General features: G+C 40.0%; 1 pseudogene; it reads right to left on the minus strand.

Annotated features, from left to right (window-relative positions):
• Window positions 1–1,994: 1,994 nt before the first annotated feature.
• Window positions 1,995–4,421, minus strand: LOC138806519 (eukaryotic translation initiation factor 3 subunit K pseudogene; annotated as a pseudogene).
• Window positions 4,422–6,265: the final 1,844 nt, after the last annotated feature.

The following is a 6,265-nucleotide window of genomic DNA, read 5'->3' on the forward strand; positions in this document are numbered from 1 at the left end:
GGTGGTAGGGAAGCTCCTGACTTCTTCATCTGCTTACCATCAAAATAGCTTCTTTTCCACAGGCGAAGCTGCCCTTTAAAGTTAATGGAAACTGGGAGAATTGGGACATCTCAGCCTTTACTTTCTCTGTCAAAAGAAAATAAAGGGTTTTTTTTCAAGGGTGTAGTGTGTGTGTGTGTGTGTGTGTGTGTGTGTGTGTGTGTGTGTGTGTGTGTGTGTGTGTGTGTGTGTGTGTGTGTGTGTGTGTGTGTGTGTGTGTGTGTGTGTGTGTGTGTGTGCTTTTTTTTTTAATCTGAAAAGGAACAGCACCTGAAGGAAATGTGGCTGTGGGTCACAAATTTTAAGAATTAGAAAATTCCCAGGTATTCCCACAAACAATAGAATGCTGGGGAAAATAAAATTATTCTCAACAATATAGCTATACAAGCAATCTTCCTTGAAATAAAAAGGCTTTTCCACATACCTGCATTTATAGAAGTAGTGCTGACCAAGAAGAAACATTTTAAAGAGAATTTAAAGTTTTCATTTAACCAATGACTCAGGTTTTTACGGTTTAGTTAAGTGCACCAATAAATGTAGTTCTTTAAATTTGACTAGCATTGGGTAATTCAATCTTCCTTTTTTTTATTTTCTGGAGGTTTAATTTCTCTATGACCCCTATGGAAAAAGTCTGGCTTCAGCATGTTTAATAATGGGATTTAATCTCTTAAAACTCTATTCAATTTGAAAAGCATAGTAGAAAGATTGCTGATTTTTTTTAACCTATCCTTCAACTAATAAAAAGTAATTAGGACTTTTGGGTGAGTTATTTAGTATTTATAAACTGTATATTTACTCAACAAATATTTGTTCAGTGCATGAATGAATGATCAAATGTGGTTCAGTTTCCTTATCCTGTCAGTAGATGGCTTGTTCTATGACTTATGTCTCTCCTTTTAATAAACAGCAGTATTTCCCAAGAACAAATTAGCCAATGAGCCATCAGCCTACCCCTGCATGTCATCCTGTGTAACTTTTCATGAGATTGTATGGCATAGAGGAAATAAAGCAAATATAGTTGATTCCTTCACTTTAGGCTAAATGTACCCAAGTTAAGAAACAACACAATGGTCTGAGCATGTACTCTGAGTTTCTTCATGAATATTTTTATGATGTGATAAAAAGAAAGTGAAAATTGAAGCCAGGCATAAGTGGCTCATGCCTATAATTTTAACTACTCAGGAGGCTGCGATCTGAGGATAGTGGTTCAAAACCAGCCCAGGCAGGAGTTCGTGAGACTCCAATTTATCACCAGAGAACCAGAAGCCATAAAGTGGCTCAAAGTAATAGACCACTAAGCCTTGAGCAAAAAAGCTCAGGGACAGTGCCCAGGACCTGAATTCAAGCCCCATGACCACCACCACCACCAACAACAAAGTAATAATTGTTAAAATTCTTAGAGTTTTTCTCCAATTCTTACAAATTTTTGTATTCTGTGAACTCTCAGTCTGAAAACTGACTCAGAATATGCAAAGTCAAAGAAAATCCTCATTCCCTGATATGTAAAAAAAAAAAAAAAAAAAAAAGTCTTTGTCTTCTTTGTAAACAAAAAGAAAAATCCTTAGCTCTTCTGGGTTAACCTTCTGAAACTTCCCACTATTATTTTCCCAAATACAAGCAAGCAGTCAGATGACTTTATTGACTGTCTTCCTCAAAGTACCTTCTAGAAAAACTGCCATGCAATCAGCTCTAGGAGGGACCATCTTAACTCTAGCTTTTTGCTCTAAAGGCCAGTAAGTACCCCTGTCCCTCTCTCTCTCGCTCTCTCCAAATCTGAGTCCATAGGACACAAAGGTAGTTGGTAGAATACACTGAGTCTCAAAGGCCATGATGTAAAGTCAGGGATAATGGCATCATGTTGAGCTACATGAAAGATGGACAAGTAGGAAAAGTTGGTCAAGAAAAAAAAAATCAGAAGATTTGAAGAGAAATAAACTCAAAGACAGAGTGGTTTCCTATTTGATTTCTAGTTGCCAGTACCGGTTACATTCTTCTGTTTCCTTATTATTTGCCACATCCCTTTTTGTACTTGAACTGATAGGTATCTGCTCCTTGTCTGAAAAACACCACCTAAAATTGAAAACATGGACTAAAGTCATGTGTTCTCAGAAAAGATATTTACCATCTTTTGTGTCTAAGGTTTTTAGCTAGACATTTTTCTTTTTGTGGTACCAATAATATACAAACCATCAATCATCTTTTGTTCCCTCTCAGCACTGCTGAAAAAAATGTTCTCCAGGAGAAGGCAAATCCCAAGTCTCTTCCCTTCTCTTTACCCACCCACGCTCATCTTCTCCACAATCGAGGCTTGAGCCTGTGTCCAGACAGTGGCAGCCTGACCCCCTGATCAGATTATGGAACCCAGGAACCCAGGCACAGCTCAACCTGGCAGAGCCTGAGTCACAAGTAAAACACCGCTTGGGGCTAAAGCCCCCATTTCTCGCATTTTTCCATTGAGATACAATCCAGAGAGCTGAAGTAGCTGCTTAAAATCCCACAGACGAAGAACAGGAAGAAGCACATTATATTTCATCTTTTCCATCACACTAAAAAGTTAAATATTATTCTCATTTCCTATATAAAGAAAATGAGTTTCAAACGGTTTGCTTATCTTACCAAAAAAGATTACCTACCTGGAAAGAGCTGAGGATCTAGTGTTAACTGAAACTTACTAAAACCTTCAGAGTCTGTGCCATGTTTATTTAATTAAACATCCTTCTGCCTCCAAATGTGAGTGGTCAAGCCACACCTAAACCCAGATCTCATGGCTCCTAATCCCTATCCAAATGCTCTCTCCAGTAATTATTCTGGAGTTTTCTCTATAAGCAGTTCAAGGAAAAGGTACAAAGATGTGGCATTAAGGTGAGTATAAAAAGGAAGGGCAGCGGAGAGCCCTCTAGTTGCCTTGGCTCTCTCTCTTCTGCCTTCTCTGGCCTTTATCAAAGAATGTCATGATTCATATTCCAGACTCTCCATGTTATGGGCCTGAACAGCCTGAACTCATGTATCTAGCCCGAGGGTAAAGAGTCTCCAGGATGGCTCCTAAACCAGAAGCATCCACATCTGTATGCCATCTTCTCCCTCATTGCACCTGGGTTGGTCTGAGAAACTAACTGATTAATGGCAAAAACTTATTATTTCTGTGAGTAGTATCTACCTTCTGTCCCTTACTACTTCTTACTGTCCATCTCTGTCTTGGATCACTCATTCCTGGAAGCCAGCTGCTTTGTCATGAGGACACTCAGGCCACCTACAGAGAGATTCTCATGGCAAGGAGCTGCCAGCCGCTGTCAACAACCAGGTGAGGGGCTTTGAACTTCACCCTAGATGAGGGTTCAAATGGGACCACAGCCCTGGCAAACAGCACAGTACAAGCTCATGAGAAATCTTAAACCAGAACCACCAACTAAACTGTTCCCAGATTCCTGATCCACAGGAAAGACGCATTTGTTGTCTTAAGCTGCTAAATGTGGATATAATTTATTCTGAAGTAATGGGTAATAAACTCAATTTCTGAGTTGCTTCCAAGTACAAAATATTTCTCCTACATTGGCCCACTCAGATTGTTCCACTTTTTCTTCTTTGCCTCCTTTGAAAATATCATTAGTATCAATACACAGATCTCCGCTCCCTGACTAAGGAGTGCACAATGAAACTCTTTCACAAATATTTTTGCTTGAAATACATGTGTCACTTTTTTTTTTTTTGACTCTACAAATCTTTATTGAGAACACTTGCAGTTCCTGGGATGAGGCCATGATGCTGGACACACTGCCGAAGTCGATGATCTCCATGATGTTCTTGGGCCTGGTGCTCTCTTTCTGGCTGTAGATGAAAATCTGCCTGGAGTCATCAGTACTCTAGTGGTCCTTTCTCATCCACAACTTCAGCTGGGTTGTCCGTCAGATCCCCAAACATCTTAACCAGCAGCCAGCAGTCAGTGTGCTTGTATTTGATGCCCATAATATGACAGATACTTTCAGAGTCTTCAAAGCCAGTTATGACTTCCAGAAAGTCCCTGGTCTCATCCAGGGCTTGCCAGAAGGCTTGAAAGTAGAAGGTCTCCAGCAGGTCCCCAAGGTACAAAATCTGCTAGATTGGCCAGTTTTCTTGCTGTGCCTGGTTGATCATGCACTTGCACAGCATGAAATTAGTGTGGGGAAGGTTGGTGAGGGCCATCAGCAGGATCTGGGCAGTGACTGTGGTTTGAACAAAGGCTGGATTGAATTGGTACAACTTCAGGACAGCCAGATTGGCTTCCAGATTGTAAGCATTTTCCTTGGCCTGTATCTCCAAATAGCACTCCAAAAGTCCTCAGGCTTGTACCTGTCCATACCTTTGAGCAACTTGCCCACATTTGCTCTCATCTCACACTTTGCCATGACTACTATCTGTGCTCTGCTACCATAGACAGAGATGAAAACCTGCCTGTGCCTCCTCAGGGAGCAAAAGGGGAAGATAGCACACGTCACTTTAGATGGCAAAACCCTGAGAAAGCCACCACTATCTGCATCCGTGGCTCTTATATTTTTTAAATTCCCTTTAGCCATCTGAAACTTTTCCATGAGGAAAAAAAAGTTGATGACTAATAGACATCAGATAATTTTTTTGGTCTGGTCCTGAGGCTTGAACTCTGGGCTTAGGGCACTGTCCCTGAACTCCTTTTGCTCAAGACTTGCCTTCTACCCCTTGAGCCAAAGCGCCACTTCCAGCATTTTCTGTGATGTAATTGGAGATAAGAGTCTCAACAGGTTTTCCTGCCTGGCCTGGCTTCAAACTATGATCCTCTGATCTCAACCACCTGAGTAGCTAGGATTACAGGCATGAGCCACCAGTGCCCCGTGACATCAGAGAATTTTAAAGAAAGGTTTGGACTCCTCCCTCTCCCCTCCCCAGGCAGGATATTTAAGACGTACATTATTGTTTGTTTTCAAGAAAACTGGTACAATTATGCAACATAGATTCATTTAAAGCATCTGGGACTTCAATTCGACTTAAAATCCTGTAGGCTTTATTACCAGATGAATGATTATAAAATATATGCATGCAAATGAAGAGATAAAAAAATAAAAGGCACATGAAATTTAATGCATGCTACTTGTACCATGCCAAATTGTTGCAAAAGATAGTGGCTATGCAATACCATGTAAAAACATGGATTATATATTTACAACTTGAGAATGTGGTTTAGATATTCTATTGTCATGGCTACATATTATAAAATTGAATTACTTTCTGGTGCTAATGTGAGGGCATGCCAGAGAGTGTTATTGATTTTATTGCCAAAAATAAAAAGTTCTGTTTTGACTAAGGTGATTCACTCCAAAGTACCCCATAGTGAAAACCTTATGAAAATGGAAATTCTCTATTTCTGAGTGTTATTATTTTAAGAACTCATTTGGAACCTATCTAATTCAGACAATACTTAGTGTCAAAATTGTGAAAATGAATATATTAAAGGCTCTCGGAGGGCGAGACATGAAGGGAATTAAAACTGAAGCTTATAGTTTCCACTCTGAGCTGGGAATGTGGAAAATGCTAAACGCTCACCAACTCACAAACTTCTACCCCCAGACAATTTTCCTCATCTCCAATCCCCCACATTGCCTCCTGAATTTTGTCATGAATAAAAATCTTACTTTCTTCCATAAAGCGCTCCATTGTTTATAAAATAACTTGATTCTTTAGTATCAGATCATTCCACATTTGTCTGGAACTACCCTTTCACATTTCAAATGTCATTCTAAAAAGAGATGAGTAAGGAAAAGATGTGTGCCAATACATCGAGGGATTCCAGTATGGCTCCACAAATAATGTGCATATTCACTGTTTCTTCAGGACTCATCTCAGTGGTAACTTTATCTCCACCAAAGTCTAAAGAAGAGTATGCTATTAGGAAGAAAATTAACCAATAGTGGAATATTTTCCTAACCCATCATCTCTCAATCCTGGTTGCCCAAGGAAGGTGAATTTGAACTCAGTCTCTGTATACTTCAGCCATGGAAAAACAATCTCTAGGATTACTTCCTCCCCAAATATAGAGGGGAAGGGAGAGATTTGGAGAATGAGAAAAATGCTTGGAATTCTTAGGCTGAGGCAGCAGGATCTGGTTCAGTTGAGAAAAAGTTGAGAAGCCTTAGGGTGGGAAGGACTTTGCTTTTCTTTGGAACCTTTAGTGGGTGAGGAATTCACCGATAGTGTGAAGAGAGGACCTTCATTCATGTGT

This window comes from Dipodomys merriami, unplaced genomic scaffold (genome assembly GCF_024711535.1).
Source record: "Dipodomys merriami isolate MVZ:Mamm:240054 unplaced genomic scaffold, mDipMer1.0.p SCAF_40, whole genome shotgun sequence".
Classification (NCBI taxonomy): Eukaryota; Metazoa; Chordata; class Mammalia; order Rodentia; family Heteromyidae; genus Dipodomys; species Dipodomys merriami.